At 31.9% G+C, this 13,385-nt stretch overlaps 2 long non-coding RNA genes across 3 annotated transcripts; both read left to right on the forward strand.

Moving 5' to 3' along the window:
• The first annotated feature begins 708 nt into the window (after positions 1–708).
• On the forward strand, positions 709–1,180 carry LOC148620058 (uncharacterized). The gene is made up of 2 exons (XR_015921349.1): positions 709–924; positions 1,068–1,180. It is a non-coding gene; the product is annotated as an uncharacterized LOC148620058 (long non-coding RNA).
• A 1,813-nt stretch (positions 1,181–2,993) lies between these two features.
• On the forward strand, positions 2,994–8,410 carry LOC148620059 (uncharacterized). 2 transcript variants are annotated; one of them, XR_015921323.1, is made up of 3 exons: positions 2,994–3,675; positions 5,092–5,187; positions 7,119–7,212. It is a non-coding gene; the product is annotated as an uncharacterized LOC148620059 (long non-coding RNA). The 2 variants fall into 2 exon arrangements; XR_015921324.1 differs by lacking the exon at positions 2,994–3,675 and adding an exon at positions 7,885–8,410 and having other exon boundaries at positions 3,922–5,187.
• The last annotated feature ends 4,975 nt before the right edge of the window (positions 8,411–13,385 follow it).

Genomic DNA, 13,385 nt, shown 5'->3' on the forward strand with positions numbered 1-13,385 from the left:
GAAGGATTGAAAGCTATGGATATCACGTCGGAGATGAGCGGTTTTACTGGTGATGAACAAGTTACAGAAAAGGCACAGAAGTTGACTAGATTTGCAGCTAAAAAAAAAAACAAATCGATACAAATGTTTTAACTTATACCACGCACTGTTTTTTCTGTTTATTAAACGGCAAGAAAACAAAGTGGTTGAAGTTCAAAAATGTTTGTTAAATACAAGTAGAAAATTGTTTACTTTCTTCCAATGTTTACAGAGGCTATATATAACATTTCAACAGAAAATGGAGGATTGAAAGCCATGGATATCAAGTCGGAGATGAGCGGTTCTCATGGTGATGAACAAGTTACAGAAAAGGCAGAGAAGTGGACTAGATTTGCAGGTAAAAAAAAAAAACAAATCGATAGAAATGTTTTAACCTATACCACGCACTATTTTTCTGTTTATTAAACGGCAAATAACAAAGTGGTTGAAGTTCAAATATGTTTGTTAAATACAAGTGCAACATTGTTTACTTTCTTCCAATGTTTACAGAGGCTATATATAACATTTCAACAGAAAATGAAGGATTGAAAGCTATGGATATCACGTCGGAGATGAGCGGTTTTACTGGTGATGAACAAGTTACAGAAAAGGCACAGAAGTGGACTAGATTTGCAGCTAAAAAAAGCAAATCGATAAAAATGTTTTAACCTATACCACGCACTGTTTTGTATTAAACGGCAAGAAAACAAAGTGGTTGAAGTTCAAAAATGTTTGTTAAATACAAGTAGAAAATTGTTTACTTTCTTCCAATATTTACAGAGGCTATATATAACATTTCAACAGAAAATGGAGGATTGAAAGCCATGGATATCAAGTCGGAGATGAGCGGTTCTCATGGTGATGAACAAGTTACAGAAAAGGCAGAGAAGTGGACTAGATTTACAGGTAAAAAAAGCAAATCGATAAAAATGTTTTAACCTATACCACGCACTGTTTTTTATTAAACGGCAAGAAAACAAAGTGGTTGAAGTTCAAAAATGTTTGTTAAACACAAGTGGAAAATTGTTACTTTCTTCCAATGTTTACAGAGGCTATATATAACATTTCAACAGAAAATGAAGGATTGAAAACCATGGATATCACGTCGGAGATGAGCGGTTTCACTGGTGATGAACAAGTTACAGAAAAGGCACAGAAGTGACTAGATTTGCAGGTAAAACAAAACAAATCGATAAAAATTTGTTAACCTATACCACGCATAAAAATACCAAGCAAGCACAGACATCCTACTTAACATTATATAAAAAAAGTGTCAAGCCATATTTATACATTCAATTCCAACAAACAATTCAAACCGAGCAAAACACACCGTTAGACGTTGTACCTAAGGCGCCAGTCGTATATGGTATAATTGTCAAAACATGGAGAGTATCAATATAGTACATGCTTAATTGTTAGGTGTAATATATTGGTTAACAAAAAAATCCCATAGGCCGATTTTCATAACGAAGATGCCATACAAAGCGATATTCACTTTCCATTAAATTTGAACTTGAATAGTTTTAAAAGATAGAGGCTAAACTATTTGCTAAAAACAAAAACTGAATGGATTGGTTGTTACGTTTTGTTTTCATATGATCGCTAAATATATTGTATATTAAGAGATTGCAAAACATACTTTACTTCAATAAAATTGATTTTACAGGCTGTTTCACAAAAGGGAATCTTGACAATAATTCAACAAAAGCAGAAGTCCAAATGGTTTTAGATGAGGTTTTAAACTACTTAAATGTCCCGTCCAATATAGTAAATTCATTTTATAGCTGCGTGAACCGATGTATAATTGAGCTGAATTTTGATTTGTTCATATATTTTGTAAGTATGTACTACAACTCCGATTGCATTTACACTTTTGCTTTGTTTGCATAATGTATTAAATACATCATCTAAAAGAAATGTTATTTATTTAAAAGAACACACAAGCTTACTTTATCAATAAACTTAAAAAACGTAGATTTAAATTGATGTGTTAACTAATTTACATATGGTCAATGTAGTTTTCCTTTCATGTTCTAGTCGATATAAAATATTTTGTTCCACAGAAGATGGTTTGTAAGTGCATACAAAATCAAGAAACACACCTCATTGTACACTTTGAAGAAAAGAAGAATCAATGTGTAGATAATAAATTATGTGAAATACTCTGTTCAAATGGAAAGAGTTTTCCAGTCTATGTCAGTGAGCAAGGTAAAATTCGTACGTCATGTAAATAAAAAAAATGCTCAAATGTTTTGTGTTTTCCTTTTACATATTTGCGTCCAAACATATGTTCACACTTAAGAAACAACTTTACTTAATAATAATATACTCACGAAAAGTAAAATTCTGTCTTGAGTGTTGACACCATTTACCTGCAAAAATATGACAAGAAAGTAACCAAAAAGTTATAAATTGACAAATTAGCTTAATTCAAGCAATTATCTTGTCCTTTTAATGCAGAAATTGTAAGGAATATCATGTTTGTTTTTTTTTCGTTGTGGAAGGATCTCAGGCTAAAAAGTCTAAAATCACATCTTTCAACATCTAGCATTCATTTGTATTTTAGGCTAATGAAAGCCCATTCTCCTTTGGAAACACTAATCTCATTAAAGACCCTGTACTTGTGATTTCCTGTCAGTTCAGAAAATTATCAAATAATTTTCAAAGTTTAATGGAAAGAGTTAACAATGAAAAGAACTCAATATGTAAACGACACTGTCATTGCATTGTATGATTGTCTCAATATTGTCAGATAATGGACCCATCGGTGAGGAACTTTTGAATTGACTGCAAACAAAATTATATGTTTCCTTTTGATAATTGAAAGAAATACGAATTATTCGTGACATCCTTTTGAACAGAAACAATTATATTCCACTAAGAATATACTGCGTTTGATCAAAGTTACTGCATCATTTCTATATTTATTGTATTGTTTTTTTAATGCAAAAAACAATTTCCTAAAGTCTCTTCAGTAAAGAAGAGTTATGATATTTCCAACATCAGCGTTACATCATATGGTTGCAGTGTTTAAACAGATACGAACACATTTGAAAATCTAAATAACGACACATGTTTACAGACATGAAGGAGAGTGCCGTGTAACTTTACATGGATTATTTTTCAATTCGGTAATAATCATTATCACTTGTATGTTAATCTTTTTGATTTGTTGAAAATATAATGTTTTACCACAAATTTTTGTATGCTTTAATAAACTAGTATATGTTAATCAAAGCGATAAGAGAGAACAAGGTTAAGCAGCACAGAGTCTTGTCTAGTTATCTACTTATTATGTTTTCGTTGGATGAAACATTAATTTATGATTTGTTTTAGAAAAGGCATTCCGAAAATAAATAGAAGTATGAAATATGTTCAGTATATTAGATTAGTAACCAATTACAACGACGCTTAAAAATGAACTTATAATAATGACCATCTATATTTAGACTTTTTATTAATCATATTAATAAGTTTACAGGTTTTATCATATAAAAACAATATAGTTATGTACACCACTCAAATTGATTCCATTTTTATTGCTTCGATATGATATCAATTTCAAAGAAATAGGCTTAGTGGAATGGATATGTAAATCTAGACATGGTAATTGTACACCTCGAGCATATTTTCGGATTCTTAACAACACAGTTGCAGGTAAGACAATGTCATTTGAATAGCGTGATAATACATTGAAACATCAATTATATCATATCGTCAAATGGTTAGTAGGGGGAAGGAAAATAGATGAGATCAATTGAAGACATTGGAGACCTATTTCTAATTACCGTTAAGCATATGAAATAAAATGACATTATATGTATTTAACAACATCTTTGATCGATTGATTGTAGTTTAATTTTCATTGCGTTTATTGAATGCATTTTATGGTGGAAAAATTTATTCAATGAAGCGTACCTCTGTTTTGCACTTTTTTGACAATTGTACACGAATTTCAAATATACGTGGCAAAAGTATGGAATGCGTATTCCATCAAAGGGATATCATTTGGACTCAGAATCCTACGAGCACCTTATTTGCTTTATGTTGCTTGCTTGACAGAAATGCAATGGCTACCAATTTTAGCAATTTTTTTAAAACTAAAATTAGTCTTGGATAAGATTTGGTTCGAAGTCGTAGCCACTACTTGTATGTGTGTAATTTAAGTCAACTTAATTTAAATTATCTGAATATAAAAAGAGTGGATATGTTTAATATGAGAAAGAGACAACTAACCGCACCGGGATGTCAGCTCAATTCCACCCATGGGTTTTCAATGATTGATTGATTGTTGGGGTTTAACATCCGAGCAGCAATATTTCAGCTATATTCAGACGATGAACATGAAATGGATGACAAAATGAACATGAAATGATAAAATGAAAAAAAAGGATGGGGCACAAGGATAATAGGGTCGACTAACTTCTATTGATACGTTTGCTTTTTTACTTTGATATTATTTTAGTTACTTAATGTTCTTTGTGTTGTTGGTCTGTTTTCCATGACTTGTCTTTGTCCCTGAATTACAATCTTTTGATTTCCACTGGAATCTTGGTTTCCTTGGTAATCATTATATATTTGCCATGCAAAGTGCTAGAAATATTACAAAAATTACACAGGACTTTCCTGCCAGTCCTAAGGTAAGTCTGAGTACCATTAAAGTGGTTCGAGGTTATACTTAATACCAAAATGATGTCAAAAGGCTAATATGAAATTTAATAAGATTAAGATTTGATTACCATATGTTTCTTGCATTCGAAAACATGTGATAACTTTATGGTCGGAAACCAACACTAACATATGAAAATCATATGAAAATCATTGAATTATCATATGTATTACTTCAAACTGAATGCATTGTATTTAAGGCACATATTTTGATCAGTACTCATAATAACATCTCATACGGTCCTTGAACCGATTCGCATTACTAGGTTTTGCGGATCGATGACTGATCATTGAATGAGCGCTTAATTAATTTGTGAAGAAACTGAAGTATACATGCAATTGGTTGAAATATTTATGAAATCATTAATATGTTACCTTATCAATTTATTTTTTCTAATACCACAGATTTCAACCAACCCGAAGACCCAACCGACACAAATCAAACGAATGGGGGGATTGCAAAGGACGATGATAATACTACAACAATCTTTAACAGTGCAGGTATAAGTATTATTGTTAAGAGTAAGAGTTTTGGGATAATAGTGCTGTCACATACATTATATAAATAATAATGTAGATAATTGACCCTATGAAATAAATTCGGTGATTTCACCCCCTGATATTTCTCCCGCCAAAACGTCATAATTTTGATATCAGTCCACAAACCATACAATTTAAAATTGATGTTGAAAATATCGATTAATGGTGAAGAAATTCTATACGATAAATACAAAAATCGATTGGTTATAGTGAATTACGAAAAAGTGATTACTGTGATTTTTGAATAGGTGGCTGGTGGCTTGAATTTCATAACTGCTAGTTGAAATAATTGTTGATTTGTTATGACCAGTTTTCAATTTATTACCGAGTGGACATTATTATCAATGTTTGAGTAAATTGGTAAAATAGAAAGAGAAAGCCTTCAAATTGTATATTATTAAGACACAATGTAAAGGAAGCAATATATATCAGTACTTCCCCAAGTAGTTTTGTGAATACTGAAATATTGTTTACATCTGATTAATAAAGCGACAAGGACAAGAATGCAACAAGAGTAACTAAGGGAACTAATGTTATAGAGGTATTTAAAAGAATGTAATCCAGGGATAAAGACCAGACTTGGAAAACAGACATACACAACAAAGAACATAAAGTAACTAAAATCATACCTACAAAGTAACAAAAGCAAATGAACAACTTGGACTCCACTAAAAACTGGGAGAATGGACCAGTTGCACCGGTAGGGAAAGCGTCCTCTGCTCATAAAAAGTCAAGTGCGTGGTAGACGAAAGAGGAAAGAAAAAACTATGACACTTGGAATAAATCAACTTTCAAAGCGAAATAGATACACCGTAACGATCCACGAGTTTATGACGACGATCATAAAGCTTCCGTAGTGTTGCCTTCAATTTTGTAGCAGCATAACCCTGAAGCCTATTTGTTAGAATTCTAGCGCGATACAAAAAGTCTGCGTAGTTTCGGCAAGTTCTGGCATAACGTATGAAGTTTATGATATGAACACTCAATATGCATGATTGTTTAAAGATAATACGTCGTCTATATAGCGGAAACTGAGATTAAAGGATTTAGGTATACGATATTCTTTCTTTCTGGATCAGATCAGCTATAAAGTCAGCCTCATTAGAGGGAAGGGAAAGGTCAACAAGCAGAGGAGCACACTTTGTTCCCATTGGAATGACGAACGTTTGTTGAAAAACGCGTCCATCACACTGGACAAATATATTGTCGATTAAAAATTCCCGCATTTTGTAAACATATACTTCTGTATATTTGGAAGATGATTTGGAATTATTTCTCAGAAAGTATGAGGACTATTCATCAAGAACTACATATTTGTATATAAGTGTACCATCTTTTTTTGGAAAATTACCGATGTATAATGGTTTTAAGTCGGGTTTTGAACTGAGTATGGGGAATGGAAGTATAGAGTGTTGAAAAATGATAGGTTTGAATCCTATTTTATTCTGACAATAGTCTTGAACTGATTGACTCCAAATTGAATCCAATTTTTCAGGATCCACATTGAATTATTGGTCTTTGTCCCTGTATTGCATTCATTTGATTACCACTATAACATTGGTTCCCTTGATTTTCTCAGACATAATCTTAGTAGTTTGTTCAATGTACAAGGTGTTATTTGATTAAGAACAAAGAGAATTGGAGACAAAAGATAAGCACATCACCATATTACTTTGCTTATTGAATAATAGACAAATCGAATCAAAATGCAACAAAAAAATTGCCCAGTTAAACGCAATAAGATTGAAAATATTACATTGAATTGTGTTAAAACATTACATCGGTAATAAAATATTAAAATTGCGATTGATAAAAGAATAAAATCAACAGTGATATGTTCTGGTATGTTTTTTTTTCGCTATTAAACAATGTTTTGTAATTATTTTTTACAGATGTCTTTCATGGAATCTACGTTTACATTGCTACAATATTGGTGATAATCATTCTTACTGTAGTAGCATACATGTATCTTGTTTGGCATCAAAGGTAATTAATGTAGTAGAAATTAATATTCTTTGAAAATATATGGGGTTCTCAGTCCTTTAACGTTGACGGCAATGGTATATAAAAGATGAACTATAGTATGTCTGTTAGATGAAACCTTCGGGTTCACTTTTTACATTTTTCTTCAATTCTTGGATTTGTATGTCAAATAAACTCATTGAATTGATATAAACATTTGTTTTTAAAGTTATAATGAAATATATTGCGTCATTCAGAATGATTTATATACAAAACTTAAATTCACATTATAACAATTAATAGTGTGCGATGGATATTCAATAAATAGGTTCCGAAACAATTTTAAGATATGATGTCTCATCACTGAAAATTATCGGCGGCTGATATAGTATTTCAGACCTCAAGCTTGTTTTGTAAAAAACTATTTTTTTTTCATATATTTTTGTTGTTTATTGCAGTAGTGTTTCCGATGTTTTCTTTGTCTTGTCATTTTCTAATGAAAAATGTGCTTACGACAAAAATCATATGCAAAACAATCTCCATTACAATTATGTAATTCACTGTCATAAAACATAAGAATTATTAAGAATATTGCTCTAAAATTTACCAAGCAAGAATATTTATCGCATTTAAGATGAGGTCAAAAGTTATCAAACAATGAATATAACGGTGCTCACAATGAAGTGACTTTTTCAGAAAGAAGCGGACTTCAGACGGTGGCAGAAATTCAATATAGAAACTGTTTTCTCGACCGATCATACAGAAGATGACACATTTCTAGAAGCTCAATTTTTGCATTTTGCATGGTAGATACATCTGATAATTCAATTTCTGGAAACACAAGTCATCTTCTGCTCGGGTGTAAACCACATTTGTAAATTAAATATATTTGTACAAGTCTGACTCTTGGGACGTATACATATTTAATATTGTTTTCATACATGTGTTGTCGCTGTTACGCTAAAATTATATCCTTTTTTTTCTCATTTTGGAGATGCAATATGTCCAATTTTTAGTCATGAAATTTTTCTTTGATGTCCAATTGCTATGGAAAATAGCCGTGACACATAATTGAAATGGATATCGATGTAATTGTAAGGGCCAATCGTACACAGCAGGATATACAACTCAGCAGATTTTCTTCCTTTACATTGTTCAGAACGACAAAAAATGCGTGTATTACTCAAAAAGTAACTGCTTCTTGCATGTATCAGTTACCTACTACGACTTCTAACGAATGTTGTACAAATACATTTTTGTATCTTCATTGAAATGTTTGAATATTAATTCATTTTTAGTCAATGTAATAACGTAATAATTAATGTTAAGTTAAGGTATTCATTTTGCCAGAATATATAGCTTTATTTAGTTTTATGTTCCTACTTGAAAAAGTAATTGATTTTCCATTTATTAAAAAAAATAATAATCAAGAAAACTCTTGCAATTAGTTTTGTTAACACTTGGTTTACATAAAAAAAAAAATGTTGGTAAGAATGAATGCGACGTTGTTTATGTTGTGTTTTGGAAATAATATTGTTTATGGCTTCAACTTGCCAAAAAACCGTTTGCCTTTTTTTCAAACTTTTTATGATGAATACATTATACATTATGCCCGCTTTAACCTTGGGTCCCTATATTACTCTTTCTACACTGTTTCAAAACTGACAACTTTCCAACAGCTGAGAAATGGTAAGTAAAAACTGGCATATGATTAATTGCAACATTCCTACAACACCTGCGTAAAGAATGTTCATATCACAACTCGTACGTTATGCCAGAGCTTGGTTAAACTACGCGCTAGAACTCTATCACAAAGGCTTTTGGAACAGGGTTATGTTGCTACAAGATTGAAGTCATCACTACAGAAACTGTATGTTCGTCATCATGGATTGTTATGATGTATCTACATCTGCACCATGAAAACTGATTAGCTCAACGGGTCATAGTTTTCCTTTCCTCGTTTGACTTTTTATGAGCAACTCGGTGTATGTTTCTAGAAAAGTAGAGGACGATTACATTTCCGGTGCACCTGGTCCATGTCCCTAGTTTTTTTGTGGAGTCAGAGTTGCTCATTTGCTTTTGCTACTTTGTAGGTATGATTTTAGTTACTTTATGTTCTTTGTTGTGTGTGTCTGTTTTCCATGTCTGGTCTTTGTCCCTGGATAACATTCATTTGATTACCGCTATAACTTTGGTTCCCTTGATTACTGTTGCATTTTTTGCTTTTCACAGTACCTTTGTGCGTTTAAAAAATTGTGAGATGTCATGATCCTTGGATCAATAAAAGTAGTTCGTTTGAGGAAAAAAATCGCATGTACAACAATAACCTGTAAATACGTTCCATGTCATCTAAAACCCTACGTCTTTTAGATAAAAAACTGAATACCCTTTCTGACATAGTGTACATGATGCTTTGTGACCATGTATTTGTTGTATTTTATTTAACTTATCTATTTTTTTCTATCTTGTAACATTTATAAAAAAAATAATATTCATACTCAAAAATATGTATGTATATAAGTCTATTACATGTAATCGGTGCAAAATTTGGCACCAAAAGAATTATTGATACAAGTTACAAAATAGGGAATATGAACCAGGCGAACTGGTAGGATAAACGTCCTCTGCTTTTCCTGCTTTTTTTATGAATCAACACCGAGTTTCTCATAAAATGTTATGTTCTGAGTAGAGGAAAGAGGAAAGCAAAACTATGAGACGCTGAAAAAATCAGTTCTCATAGTGAAGATGGATACAGCAAAACGATCCACAAGTTAATGATGACGACAATAAAACTTTCAAAGTTATTACTTAAATCCCTTGGTAACACATCTTTCTCCCAGACCCCTACTGATGTCTAGCACATTACAAAAACTATGCGTTTTTTTCGAGAGACTCTGGCAGAACCTTATTGATTGTGATGTGAAAACTCCAAAAGCAGGTACTGAAAGGATATAGCCGCAGATATAACAATACGTATCTTAAGTAATAAATCATCAGCTTTGTCTGTATTTTGGTCAAGATTCTTTCCGATCAATTAACCTCAAAGAGTGGTTATAGGTTGCCGAATGTGTCTGTAGTGTCCTTTATCTTAAATTCTGTATGAAATCTCCGAAATTTGGATTGTTTAAAGATAGCAGGTAATCTACATTATTGAAACTGAAACCAAAGGATCAAGGCAAAACATTGTACCTTCCTTTGGGCAAGATCAACTACATGTGTAAAATCAACCTGATATGAGTAAATAAATCAGTGAGTAAGTTTAAGTCATTGTTACATTTACCACGACAAAGTAACTATAAATATTTTGTACTGGTAAACCTTGCAAAACATGAATAGGCATTTGACTAAGTAAAGTTAATCAATGAAGATAATTTATGATCGTGTGAAGATTGAACAAAGTACAAGTAAAATTTTATATGAGATATGATCACTTATTCAACAAATGTATGAAGTACGAGTGTATTTTGATGTGGGCTTTAGCAATACTAGAAGTAAAAGTTTACTTTAATTAAATATCACGCACAAAAATGCAAAAAGCAAATCCGGATTTAAAAAAACAAACTCGCTGAATGTATCCTAATTTGACGCAATGTCGTCAAACTTCAAATTTGTTCATTTGAGACTGCAAATGTAAAACAACTCGCTTATTTAGATTTGATTTCTTTTCCTGAAATATCGTGTAGCCAAGTAGAAGCAGTGTAATCAATAAATTTTGACAAACAATAATTTCTTTCTGATTCTCTGATGAAACCACAGGATGAGTGTCATTATTTTCTTAATGCAAATAAATACATGTCTTAATTTTGTACAGATAATATCAAAATTTCTGATCAAATGGATATTTGATAGATAAAATTGTAATTAATTATTATATATTACGCACAAAAGATGTAAAAAATCAAACCGAAGTAAAAACTAACTCGCCGAATATATCGTAACTTCAAGCAATGTCGACAATCTTAAATGTTGTTCATTCAAGATAGCAGACATATAAAACAACTCGCTTATTTAAATTTTATTTCTTTTCCTGAAATAGCTTGTAGCCTAGTAAAGACAGCGTAAGCAACACATTTTGACAAACAACAATTTCTTTCTGATTCTCGAAGTTCGATAGTTTTTTTTAAAGAAAATAAATACCTGAATTAATAATATACAGACAATATCAAACCTTTACATCAAAGGAAAACTTTTGTAAGTTTTAGCTGCATATGGAGTTGTGGGTACAACTTTATCGTTCGCTTGAGGGTTTAGATTCTTCAACGATTTTAAACATGTAGCTTTTCAAGTTATATCTATCAAAGATATGAAAAATGTGACGTATAAAGTATTTTTAGATTTTGAAAAATCAAAAATATAAAAAAAAACTAGAATTGCCATTGCGAGCAATTGCGAATGTCGCCCCCGGCAACCATTTACGTTACCAATCTTAATAGTGTATTGTTATGCCTATTATGCCTCTTCAACTCTTTTGCAGACCTATTTTCAAATGTGTAGCTATTCATGTTGCCGATATAATGTATTGTCCCAGATTGTGACCTAAAGCAGCCATTTTGAGAATGGCAATTTTTCGTCAGAATTTTTGCTTAAATTCCGAGGTCTAACTGACATGCATGGTATTAGTAAGTTTCATTAAATTTGTTCAATGAATTAAAAACTTATGACCGTGTAAAAAAAGTTGATTTTGGGATCTATGAAATTTTCAGTTTTTCGTAACGATGAGGACAGACAACATATTCATTCACTTATTTTGTTTTATTTTATTAGGCTCTTTCAACTGTACCGCCATATCAAATTTCAAGTTTGTAGCTACCTAGGTTTCCGAGATATTGCAACGTCCTAGATTATGAACTTTGGTAGCCATTGTAAAAGTGGTGGCATATCGGCGTGGAATTTTTATGCGGATTCCAGGATTTTAATGATTTTAATGAACCGCAGCAAACAACAAAGTTTAATTAAATTGCCTACTAAATAAAAAAAGTGTTATACGTGAGAAAAAAGTGGATTTTGGTATCCATGAAATTTTCAATTTTTTCGTTGCCATTGTAACAGACAACATATGGATTCACTTTTTGCTTAATTTTATTATGCACATTTAGTTCTACAACCATACCAAATTTGAAGTTTCTTGGCACCTAGGTTTCCGAGATATTGCAATGTCCTAGATAATGAACTTTCACGTTTTCATGGAAACGGTAGTCATTTTTCTCGCCAAATGTTTTGATGCACCCCTTCTCAATACCATCTACCTCCTTACCAAGTTTCAATTCATTCCCTTCAGTGATTCCATCTAAATAAATCTGAAATGTGCATTCAAACACATTTAGATGGTTTTATATAAATCCCAAGTTTAGTGAAGATATCTCAAGCCATTTTTCCTACATATAGAAAAAAACTCTGAAAAAAACACCAAAAATCGCGATTTTTATACGTTTTTCTTTGTTACGATGGCAACACATTACATATCGATTCATTTTTTTTTTGCATAGTATCGTAGAGCTCATCAAACTCTGCCACCACATAAATGTTCAAGTTCCTGGTCACCTAGGTTTCCGAGATATTGCAATGTCCTAAATTATGACCAATACCCCATTTCCGCCAAAGTGCCCCTCCTTTTAATTTTTTTGGGGGCGTGCACATCTGTGGGTTGAGGCCCAACATCTGAGTAATTTTGTTCCAATCCCTCAGTTGGTTTCAAAGAAAACGCGCGGACAAGTTCACCGGTAAAAATAATAATAATAACTAGAATTGCCATTGCGATCAATAGCGAATGTCGCCTCCGGGGAACCATTTAAGTTCCCAATTTTACAATAGTATTGTTATACCTATTCAATTCTTTTGAACGACCTATTTTCAAATTTGTAGCTATTCATGAGATAATGTTATATCCTAGATTGTGACCTAAGGCAGCCATTTTGAAAATGGCGACTTTTCATCAGAATTTTTCCTTGGATTTCGAGGTCTGGTTGATATGCATTATATTACTAAGTCTCATTAAATTTGTTCAATAAAAAAAACCTATGGCCATGTGAAAGAAGTGGACTTTGGGATCCATAAAATTTTCAGTTTTTTATTGCCATGGCAACAGACATCATATCGATTGCCTACTTTTGCTTTACTTTATTAGGCTCTTTAAACAACTGTATCACCATACCAAATTTCAAGTTTATAGCCACCTAGGTTTCCGAGATATCGCAATA

This window comes from Perna viridis, chromosome 4 (genome assembly GCF_037379345.1).
Source record: "Perna viridis isolate PV_CMFRI_1.1 ecotype Kerala chromosome 4, ASM3737934v1, whole genome shotgun sequence".
NCBI classification, from domain to species: domain Eukaryota; kingdom Metazoa; phylum Mollusca; class Bivalvia; order Mytilida; family Mytilidae; genus Perna; species Perna viridis.